Raw genomic sequence first — 11,020 nt, forward strand, 5'->3', positions numbered from 1 at the left:
AAAGTGGGAGGACAACCAGGGGGGTCAATATTGGAATCCCTACCAGTGTACACACGGAAACTATACACATATCCTGTCCTACTTTCAGACAGCATATACAATTTAATTCCATATCGTGCCCTTTTGCTAGGAATGTACTGCCTAAAAACCAAACGACCCTTGAAGAGGACCAAAGACTCGTCCACACTTATCTCTTTGCCTGGAACATAGACCTCCGAAAACCGATCTACAAAATGATCAAGGACAGGCCTAATCTTAAAAAGACGGTCAGAATCTGGGTGATCTCGTGGCAAGGCTAATGCATTGTCAACAAAATGCAGCATCCTAAGAAGAAGCAAATACCGATTACGACTCATGGTAGCTGGAAATATAGCTGTTGCCATCAAGGGACTAGTAGACCAATAAGAAGCCAGTGACGGCTTCCTTATCAACCCCATCAAAAAAGTCAAACCCAAAAACTTTTTTATCTCCTCCAAATTTGTGGGAATCCACTGGGCAGCTCTAGAGTGTGGCCTAAGTCTAGCAGCGTTGTCCCTCAAATGCTGCTCCGCATACAAATTAGTCTGCTCAACAATCTCTTCCAAAAACACATCATCCATGAATAACTCAAAGAAATTGATAGGCATAAAGTTCTCTGTATTGGCGTTACACCCCGGGAGACCAGTAAAGGCAGGCAACTCTGGCTGCTCCATGTTTGGGGCAACCCAGACATCAGGTCTTCTAACGGGAAACCTTTCAGCCCCAGGTTGCTGCACTATTGGCACATCAATGTCCTCCTCTAAAACAGAACCTTCATCTGCACTGAGTGTGGCTTCATCATCAGAAGACTCCCCTCCAACAGAAACATCACTGCCAGAATCTCTGACTTCCTCCTCTGCCTCAGATGCAGAGTCCGTCTCATAGTCTTGATCAGACTGTGACTCAAAAAGCATACCAACCACCTGCTGAGCGGTCATCCTGCGGCTAGCCATGATCTCTCCTGCTAAAATTAACTGGACAAATTCACCACCAACAACCAGCACTGTGTAAGACAAGTAACAAAGTGTAGCTTTGTTAGTAAGAGTTACAAACTCAAAAACTATACCGCTCACTTGCCTGAAAAAGCTTGATTCACCAGCAACTACACAGCAATCACCAATGATATCCCACTAAAAAGAAAGAAAGAAAGGCAAATTAGAAATAAGACAAAACAAATATCATTGTGCACAAACCTAAGGACAATTTCACACACAATCCTGCATTTAGTACACCCCCTACAAACATGTCATTCATGCATGGCAACAATACTCCTTTGGAGTAAATTGTTTTTACTTACCTAAAACATGCAACTGTGCAAACTGCAGGTCAACCACCGCCAAAACCGCAAGGAGCCACAGCAAATAAAGCAAAAGCTTTGAACTAGAACAAAAAGGAGGAAATTTTTTTTTATCACAAATGCAAAGACTTCTTCAGTTGACAAACACCCCACCATCAAACATTTTAGAAATTGGTGCCTAAGTGGATTCTGCCATAGGGGCAGATGGGCCTACTAAAAAAATAGGCCTGTCTGCCCCAAGGAAGCCAAAAAATACCTTTAGTACCGTGTCCCCATGGAGAGCGACCCTTGCCAAAGGGGACAGCCCTCAAACAAAAAAAAACAAAAAAAACACACACAACACTATCCCTGGTGCCTAAGTGGCTTCTGCCCCCTTGGGGGCAGGTGGGCCTAAGAAAATAGGCCCATCTGCCCCCAGGGGGTGTAGAAATGGCCAACAGGTCAATGCCCCCCTTGGGGGGGCGCCCCGTGACCAAGCCTAAATAATAGGCTGATCTGTCTCCAAGGGGTGCAGAAATGGCCTGGGTACATGTGCCCCCAAAGTGGGGGGCGACCCTTGCCCAAGCCCCCCCCCATCCACTAACACACACACACACACACACACACTATCCCTGGTGTTTACGTGGCTTCTGCCCCCCTTGGGGGCAGGTGGGTCTAGAAAAATAGGCCCATCTGCCCCCAGGGGGGGCAGAAATGGCCAACAGGTCAATGCCCCCCTTGGGGGGGCGCCCCGTGCCCAAGGGGACGCCCCCCCACAAAAATAAACACATTAAAAAAAATCCCTGGCGTTCTAGTGGTTTCTGCCCCCCTTGGGGGCAGATCAGCCTAAAAATATTAGGCTGATCTGTCTCCAAGGGGTGCAGAAATGGCCTGGGTACATGTGCCCCCAAAGTGGGGGGCGACCCTTGCCCAAGCCCCCCCCATCCACTAACACACACACACACACACACTATCCCTGGTGTCTACGTGGCTTCTGCCCCCCTTGGGGGCAGGTGGGTCTAGAAAAATAGGCCCATCTGCCCCCAGGGGGGGCAGAAATGGCCAACAGGTCAATGCCCCCCTTGGGAGGGCGCCCCGTGCCCAAGGGGACGCCCCCCCACAAAAATAAACACATAAAAAAAAAACCCTGGCGTTCTAGTGGTTTCTGCCCCCCTTGGGGGCAGATCAGCCCAAAAATAATAGGCTGATCTGTCTCCAAGGGGTGCAGAAATGGCCTGGGTACATGTGCCCCCAAAGTGGGGGGCGACCCTTGCCCAAGCCCCCCCCCATCCACTAACACACACACACACACTATCCCTGGTGTCTACGTGGCTTCTGCCCCCCTTGGGGGCAGGTGGGTCTAGAAAAATAGGCCCATCTGCCCCCGGGGGGGCAGAAATGGCCAACAGGTCAATGCCCCCCTTGGGGGGGCACCCCGTGCCCAAGGGGACGCCCCCCCACAAAAATAAACACATAAAAAAACATCCCTGGCGTTCTAGTGGTTTCTGCCCCCCTTGGGGGCAGATCAGCCTAAAAATAATAGGCTGATCTGCCCTCAAGGGGGGCAGAAATGGCCCTAAAAGACATGCCCCCCAAAGGGGAGCGACCCTTGCCCAAGGGGGCGCCCCCCCATCCACTACACACACAATCCCTGGTGCCTAAGTGGCTTCTGCCCCCCTTGGGGGCAGATGGACCTAAAAAAAATAGGCCGATCTGCCCCCAAGGGGGGCAGAAAATGCCAACAGTTCTCTGCCCCCTTGGGGGGGGCGCCCCTTGCCCAAGGGGGCACCCCCCCCAACATAAATGCACAGAAAATATAAATCCCTGGTGATCCAGTGGTTTCTGCCCCCCTTGGGGGCAGATCCGCCTAAAAAGTAGGCCAATCTGCCCCCAAGGGGGGCAGAAATGGCCGTAACTAATTGCCCCCACAAGGGGAGCGACCCTTGCCCAAGGGGCCGCTCCCCGCAAACAAGAAACAGTGAAGAAAAACAAAAAAAAAAAATCCCTGGTGTCTAGTGGGCATTCCTGCTGCCCGATCGCAATGCGATCGGGCAGCAGGAATGCTCAAAGAGACACCGGGGGAAAGGAAAAGCCTTTCCTTTCCCCCGGTGCCTCTTTAGCCCAAACCCCCCACCCACCGGGAAGAGGAACTCACCTCTTCTCCGTTCGCCGCACAGGAAGCAAATGGCTTCCTGTGCGGCGAAATCCCCATAATGAAGTCAGCGCGCGATCGCGCGCTGACGTCATTATGGGTGGGTGGGGGAGTGGGGGAGTGGGGGGTGGAAGGGGAAGGGCTTCCCCTTCCATCCCTGACTTTGGGGGGGTGGGGGGAAGCACACAGAGGGAGCGAGAGCGCTCCCTCTGGGCTGTGTGCCGAGGACATAGTGGTTACGTCCTCGGCACAGCAGCACTGTGCCGCAGGACGTAACCACTACGTCTGCGGCACAGAAGGGGTTAAAAGGATGTGTGGGCTCTGAGGACGTATGGGGCAAAGCTTCCTTCACCTGGAGATGGTGATGCCTCAAGACTGATGACAATTTTATAGCATAGTCAAAAATGTTTTCATCAGTCCACAGCAGTACTGCTTTAGAAGCTGGGAGAGGCAACCTCAACCCCACAGGCATAGGCCGCCCCATCAGTGCCTCATGGGGGGACAAAAGGGTTGTCCTAGATGGAGTTGCCCTTATGGCATGCAGCACTAAAGGCAGCGCATCAGGCCATTTCAGGCCTGTTGCATCAGTTGTTTTTGCTAATCTATTTTTTATAGTGGAGTTCATCCTCTCCACCTGTCCTGAACTTTGGGGGTGGTAAGGGGCATGCAGTTTCCACTCTATTCCAAAACATTCACACATCTTTTGCACAACTGCATCCACAAATTTACCCCCTCTGTTGCTATTCATGCCCAGGGGGACCCCAATTCGGGGTATGATCATCAAGCATCGCACTACAGTTGCCACTTCATTCATCCTTGTGGGAAACGCCTCCATCCATTTTGAAAATTGATCCACACACACCAGCAAATAGTTGAATCCATTCACTGGGGCATATAGGCAAAGTCTATTTGAACGCTGGTAAATGGCCCCTGTGGTACTGGTAAGTGATCATGTGTAGCAGAGGACTGGCCTTTAGTATGTTCGGCACTGACAAGACATCAGGAGCAGAATTGTACAGTGAAGGCTATTATCCCTGGTGCATTCCTGTCTAATTAGCTCATTCATCCCCCTTGGTCCATGTGAGTGGGTCCATGAGCAAGCCCTGTAAGGGGAAGGAACCTACTACGTGGAGCCACAGGTTTCTCATTCTAGTGGACCCATCCTCCCTCATCATTTTGCTCATACCCAGCATCAATCCACACTCTTTCCTCAGCTAGTGTTGCAGACCACTGTGCTCCCTTCACATCTAGCAACAATTGTCTCTGAATGAGCTGAATTTTTAGAATGCTTTTTACCATTTGGGGCACCATCTGTACTGGCTGTAACAGGCTCTCTCTTGCTGCTGTGTCAGTCATGGTCTTTCCTCTGGCTATCTTGGTATTAGCTCCTATATGGGCCTTGCATTGGAGCTGCACTTTCAATGATGGTGTCTACTGTTGTTATCGCATACCCTGCTCTGTAATCGGTGTCTGTTAGTCTATTAGAGGATCCATCAGTGTACCACTCGTAGTCTGCCTTTTCTAAAGGTGTCTGTTGTAAATCTGGTCTGGGTGTGGTGCATGTTTCTACAACCTCAACACAATCATGGTCAGAGGTCTCATCAGAATCACCTATTGCAGGTAATAATGTTGCCAATTAACAGGTGTTTTTTTAATGATGATATTAGTGTTAGACAACAATGTGACCTCATAACCGTGCGCCTGGCTGACGAAAAATGCTGTGTTGCTGCTGATGACAACAACTGTACCGAATGTGGCACATAAACAATACAAGGGTAGTCCATCACAATGGGAGCTGCCCTCTGAACCATCACAGCGGCAGCGACCTCTGCTCTGAAACAGGCTGGATGCCCAGTCACTGCCGAAGGCAAAGTCACAGAGTAATACGCCACAGGTCTTTTTCCAGAGCCATGCTGCTGTGTCAGTACACCGTGTGCAATGCCGTCTTGCTCTGACACATAGCGATGGAAGGGCAGTTTGTAATCAGGGAGCCCCAATGCTGGCGCAGTACACAATGTCCCTTTCAGTCTCTTGAAACATTCTGGAAGTTCTTTAGTCCATACAATGTTGTTGGGTGCATCTTGTAGTGCGCAATTCCTCAAGAATGCATCATAGGATCTGTGCTCAGGGATCCACTGGCGGCAGTAGTTCATTATCCCCAGGAAGGACATCATTCCTTTCTTGGTGGACGGGGGCTGCATGCTTTGAATCATTTTTATTCTGTCAGGAGATATACACCGTGTACCCTTAGATACCACATAACCCAGGTAAGTCACCTTTTTTGGCAGCACTGACATTTTGACAATGAGGATTTGTGTCCTGTCTCCTGGAGGGGGTTCAGCAGAGCTACAGTGTCTCTTTCACAAGCCTCAAGTGATGGAGATACCACGAGGAGATCATCAGCGTACTGCAAGATGACACTGCTGCCTTACAGGTGTAGGATGTCCAGGTCTCTCTTTACTGCCTCTGCATAGACCGTGGGACTCCCTGTGAAGCCTTGGGACAGTCTTGTGAAAGTGTACTGGGTATCTTTTATTTTGAAGGCAAAGAGGTACTCACTCTCTGGATGGACTCTAATATTGGAAAACACACTTTGCAAGACTTAACTGAAACGTATGCTGCTTCTGCAAGTATAGAAGATAATATAGTGTTGGTGTCAGGCACAACAGGTGCTAAGGGAACCACAATGTAGTTTATCTGGCGTAAATCCTGTATGACTTTATACTGCCCAGTGTTGCCCTTGGGCAATGAGATTATTGGACTATTACAGGGGCTATTGGTCTTTTTAATGATACCCTGTTGTAAAAGAGACTCAATCACAGGTTTTATTCCCTCCTCTGCCTGGGGTGACAGTCTGTACTGACACACATAAGGTAGTTCTGCATTTTCAATAAGCTTCACTATATGGGGAGGACACGATTTTAACAATCCTGCCTCATTTTTGTGTTTTGCCCAAACCTCTGAGTTCAGTTGTTCTAGGACCTTGTTTTTTGTCAGCTGTGAAGCCATATTCCCTTCAATCTTATCAAAAACTGCAGCCCTGTCGTTTCTGAGCATACACAACGTCCAACACCATCCTTCTCCATCTCCCACCACAGACACAACTCACAAAGGAAATGTAAAGTCCTTAGTTCTTGGTAAGTCCCGGAGACATATGACCATGGGACCCACATTTTTAAGGTTGAATCCTGGTGCTACAGCTATAGACGTGTTGTTCTGAATCTGGCCCTAAAGAATTTCTCTTCCTGTGGTCCTAGGTCAATGCTCACTGCTGCAGTTTGTGCTATGTTAATTAATTCTAACCCTCGCTCAGGTGCTTGTAAGTAAATCCCATTTCTTGAAAGCATATACTGTTGCAGAAATTGTGGCAGATGAGGTATCATCCCAGCAAATTGGTGGGGCACATCCATATGAAAATTAAGAAATCAACCAATGTATCTCCTACCTTAGTTGGAAACATTGTATTCTCTTCAGGTGTGTCAGCTACCTCCATCATAAAGCACCGGGTTCATCGGTTTTCCGCTGCATGGGTCACTTCTCTCTCTGCGTCATCCTATGTTCCTACTTGTTTTCTCTGGAAAGCGTTCCTCATGTGGTGCTGTTTCTTCTGTAGGCTTCTTGGCATGGGCAAGAATAACAGTGATCCCTACTCTTGTCTCCTTGCTGGTATCCTTGTCCTCCATCTTATCTGCACTGTGCTCCTTGACAATGTTATTCAATAATGTAAGCCCTAGCTTGCATATCTCCTACAAAGGTACTATTCCTCAAGAAAACAGCAAAAACTCAGCCCTGTCCTTAACAGAATCTGCAATTCTTCCTTTATCCAGTCTTGTTAGTTGCATAGTGACGGTCCCTCAAGTAAGTTACAATCTAGTGGGACACCAGCTCCTTCTTTTACTTACGTTTTTATTGACACTGAAAAATGCATCATAAGGGGGTCAACCAGTTTAATCCTTGGACATAGAATGGACCTGTGGTGCTCAATCTAGTTCCAAGAGGGCTGAATCAAACCAGACATTCATTGCTACCACTCTCTAAATTCTTCCATGTATTTAAATTACTAATGATGATGTTGTAAAAACAGTTTACATGTATTCAGCATCAACTTTACCCTCTTTTTATTAAGCACATGAAAGCCCCAAGACATTATCAGAGAGGCAAGTTTTTTCTTTGTTGTTTTTTTTAACATTTTTATATATCAGCACTTTTCTACCTTCTATGTTCTGGTTTGTATATCACTCGTAGTAGGTTCTCCTTCCTTGGAATATTTAGGAAATGTAATACAAAGGAATAAAGTTATTGTTACACTACTCATCAAAATTACAAGCATACATTATATATATTTTTTCTTTGGTCCATAGTGCCTATTTAGAATAAGTTGCACTCCAGTGTGCGTTTTCTTTTTCTTTTAGGAAATTGTGCTCATTCAGTGTGGTGAGGGCTAACATGACACTACACTGTTTGCACGTGCGTATGGAAGAGAGAACTGTCTCAAATGAGGACACGGCTGGAAGCCTGCCTACACAAAGCATCTGTTGCACATCATAAGAAATAGAAGCAAAACTGCTGAAAAGAAATAGCCTCTCCTCCAAACCAGCTCAACCTTTTTATTTTCTTTATTATTATTACAAGTGGTTTCTACTAAATGTGCAAATGTCATTAACAGAATTAAAATGTACATGTATATATACATATGTATCTTATATTTAAAATATGGTGATGACCTGCACTCATGCTTTCACAGTCTAATGTAGAACCTTCAGCAGTTGTCAAGCTTTGAAGCAATTCTAACAGCCACCACAATAAATGGAGACCGTAATAAAAGTTGAAATCACACAAAAATATTTTCTTTCAAGAGGCTCTGAAAAGTTCTCACCTATATATATATATATATATAATTTTTTTTTTCAACTACTGTATATAGCTTGCACCAGCAAGCGTGTGCGTGTGACCCTTTCAAATCATTTAGAGAAAACCAGCTCAATACGTGTGCTTCTAAAAATCTGGTGTAAAATAGGAGTGCCACAGTTGTCATTATTTATTTGCATAACTTTGGATGAGGAAATGTTCAAAGCTACCCTTGAGTATTTTTTTGTAACAGCAGTGCAAGTCAGGGCTAACTACAGAAACTTAGCATCTGACACTTAAACCTGCTGTTGTAAATTCACATCCGCTGTCCCAGCACCGTTAACAACTGCTGCTTAGTGTTTGACCTATGTGAGAGTCCCATCAGAGCTCTGCAGGGCCAGAAACATGATCGCTTTGCATCGACATTTTCAGTCTGTGGAAAGGTAGGATTTCTAAATTGTCATTGGAGTCCTGGTAATCAGAACACCAGTGCTCATGCTCTCTCTGTTTCTAAATTTGCAACTACATACTAGTGACAAAGTATTTCACTCCAAATCGGCATACTGGTCCCCCCTTAAAAGTCCCTAGTATATGGTACCTAGGTACCCACGGCATTGGGGTTCCAGGGGATCCCTATGGGCTGCAGCATTTCTATTGCCAACCATAGGTAACCCATGCAAAGGCTTCTGCAGGACTGTCATTGCAGCCTGCGTGAAATGGTCCATGCACCCTTTCACTGCCATTTACACTGCACCAGGTCACTTATAAGTCACCTATCTATCAGGTCTACCAACCCTGAAGGCTGGGTGCAAAGTACCTGTGTGTGAGGGCACTCCTGCACTCCCCACATTGTCCAGGCCCATTTTCTCAGACTTCGGGAGTGCGGGGATGCCATTTTAAGTGTGCACTGGACATAGGTCAATACCTATATACAGCTTCACCATGGTAACTCAGAATATGGCTATGTAAGGTGTCTAACAACTGGGAATTGTACTGATTCAAGTACTGGTTTTACAATTCCATGCACTCTGGGGGTTCCACAGTGGACCCCCAGTACTGTTATACCAGCCTTCTGAGGTTTTCCAGGCAGTCCCAGCTGCTGCCACCTCACAAACAGGCTTCTACCCTCCTGGGCCTTGAGTAGCTCAGTCCCAGGAAGGCAGAACAATGCATTTCCTTTAGGAGAGGGGTGTTACACCCTCTCCCTTTGGAAATAGGTGTTACAGGCATGGTAGGGGTAGCCTCCCAGAGCCTCTGGAAATACTTTGAAGGGCACAGATGGTGCCCTCCTTGCATAATCCAGTCTACACCACGAGTCCCTGCTCTGGCGCGAAACTGGACAAAGGAAAGGGGAGTGACCACTTCCCTATCCATCACCACCCCAGGGGTCGTGTCCAGAGCTCCTCCAGGATGTCCCTGGGTTTCGCCATCTTGGATTCCAAGGTGGTGGGGCACTGTGGAAGCATCTAAGTGGCCTGTGCCAGGAGAGACCCCTCCTGATAGGTGCTTACCTGGTTAGGTGACCAATCCCCCTCTCAGGGCTATTTAGGGTCCCTCCTCTGGGTGTTTCTTCAAATTCGGATTGCAAGACTCCAGCAGGAATCCTGTGCATCCTCTACTTCATCTTCTACTGACAGATCAATCTCTGACTGCTACAGGAACTCTACAAAACTGCTGCAAAAAAGCAAAGACGACTTCTGCAACATTGTAACTTCAGCTCCTTCCAGCAACTGCAACAGTTCCAGGTTGTGCATCCTCCGAGGACAGCCAGTCTTCAGCCTGCACCAGAAGAACCTAAGGAATCTCCTGTAGAGGGACGGAGTCACTTCCCTGCTTCAGCATGCACCTCTCTGCAGCAATGACCGGTGGCTTAGGTCCCCTCTCCAGATGACAGGTGTGGATCCAGCAACACAGTAGGTGGACTTAAGTGACTCAGACAGTCCTAACGTCCAGCTGTCCAACTTTGGTGGAGGTCAGAGCTTGCCTCCCCACGCAAGACAGTACCCCTGTGCACCAGTTGACTTGCAGTTGGCAAAGCTTGTGTGCGACCTTCCAAGACAGTCTTTGTGCACAGCACAGCTTACACCCCCAACACTCCATCCTGTGACGCACAGCTTCCTGAGTGGTTTTCCAACGGCGTGGGATCCCTTTGTGTAGTGCTGCATGGGCCTCCATTTGCACCTCCTTTGTCCCCATGTTGTGGGACTCCTGTGCTTGCTGCCTGTTCTTTTGAGGTCTCTCTGAGTTGCTGAGAACCCCCTCTGTCTCCCTCTCCTGGTTAGAGGCCACCCGGTCCCTCCTGGTCACGGGCAGCACCATATTCCGCCAACTGTGTGTTTTGCATGAGCCAAGGCTTGTTGGCGGAATCCAGTGATACAAACCAGACTGCGTTCATCTATCCAGCGCAGGACATTTTCTGCACCAACCAGGAACCCACATCTGTCTTCTTTGGTGCAATACTGACTTTGTCTGCTCATCGGTGGTTCCTCTTTTGCATCTTCATCCAGGTTAGCAGGGGCTCCTGTTCTCCCTGGACTCTTCAGTGCTTCTTGGACTTGGTCCCCTTCTTCCACAGGTCTGCAGGTCCAGGAATCCACTGTTGGTGTCTGTCTTCTGGTTCTTGCATAATCTTTTATCATGACTTCTAGTGTGCTTTAGGAAACTTGCTGTGTTTTAGTCCTGCTTTCCTGGGCTCTGGGGTGGGGTATTTTACTTACCTTTGTGTT

General features: G+C 47.8%; 1 long non-coding RNA gene across 1 annotated transcript in view; it reads left to right on the top strand.

Annotated features, from left to right (window-relative positions):
* The window catches only part of LOC138246686 (uncharacterized), a 298,699-nt gene extending 290,563 nt beyond the window's left edge, over positions 1–8,136 (top strand). The window contains exon 3 of the long non-coding RNA XR_011194332.1: positions 7,859–8,136. This is a non-coding gene — a long non-coding RNA (uncharacterized lncRNA). The remainder of the gene's footprint in view (positions 1–7,858) is intronic.
* The last annotated feature ends 2,884 nt before the right edge of the window (positions 8,137–11,020 follow it).

The sequence above is a fragment of the Pleurodeles waltl genome, chromosome 7 (assembly GCF_031143425.1).
Source record: "Pleurodeles waltl isolate 20211129_DDA chromosome 7, aPleWal1.hap1.20221129, whole genome shotgun sequence".
Lineage (NCBI taxonomy): Eukaryota > Metazoa > Chordata > Amphibia > Caudata > Salamandridae > Pleurodeles > Pleurodeles waltl.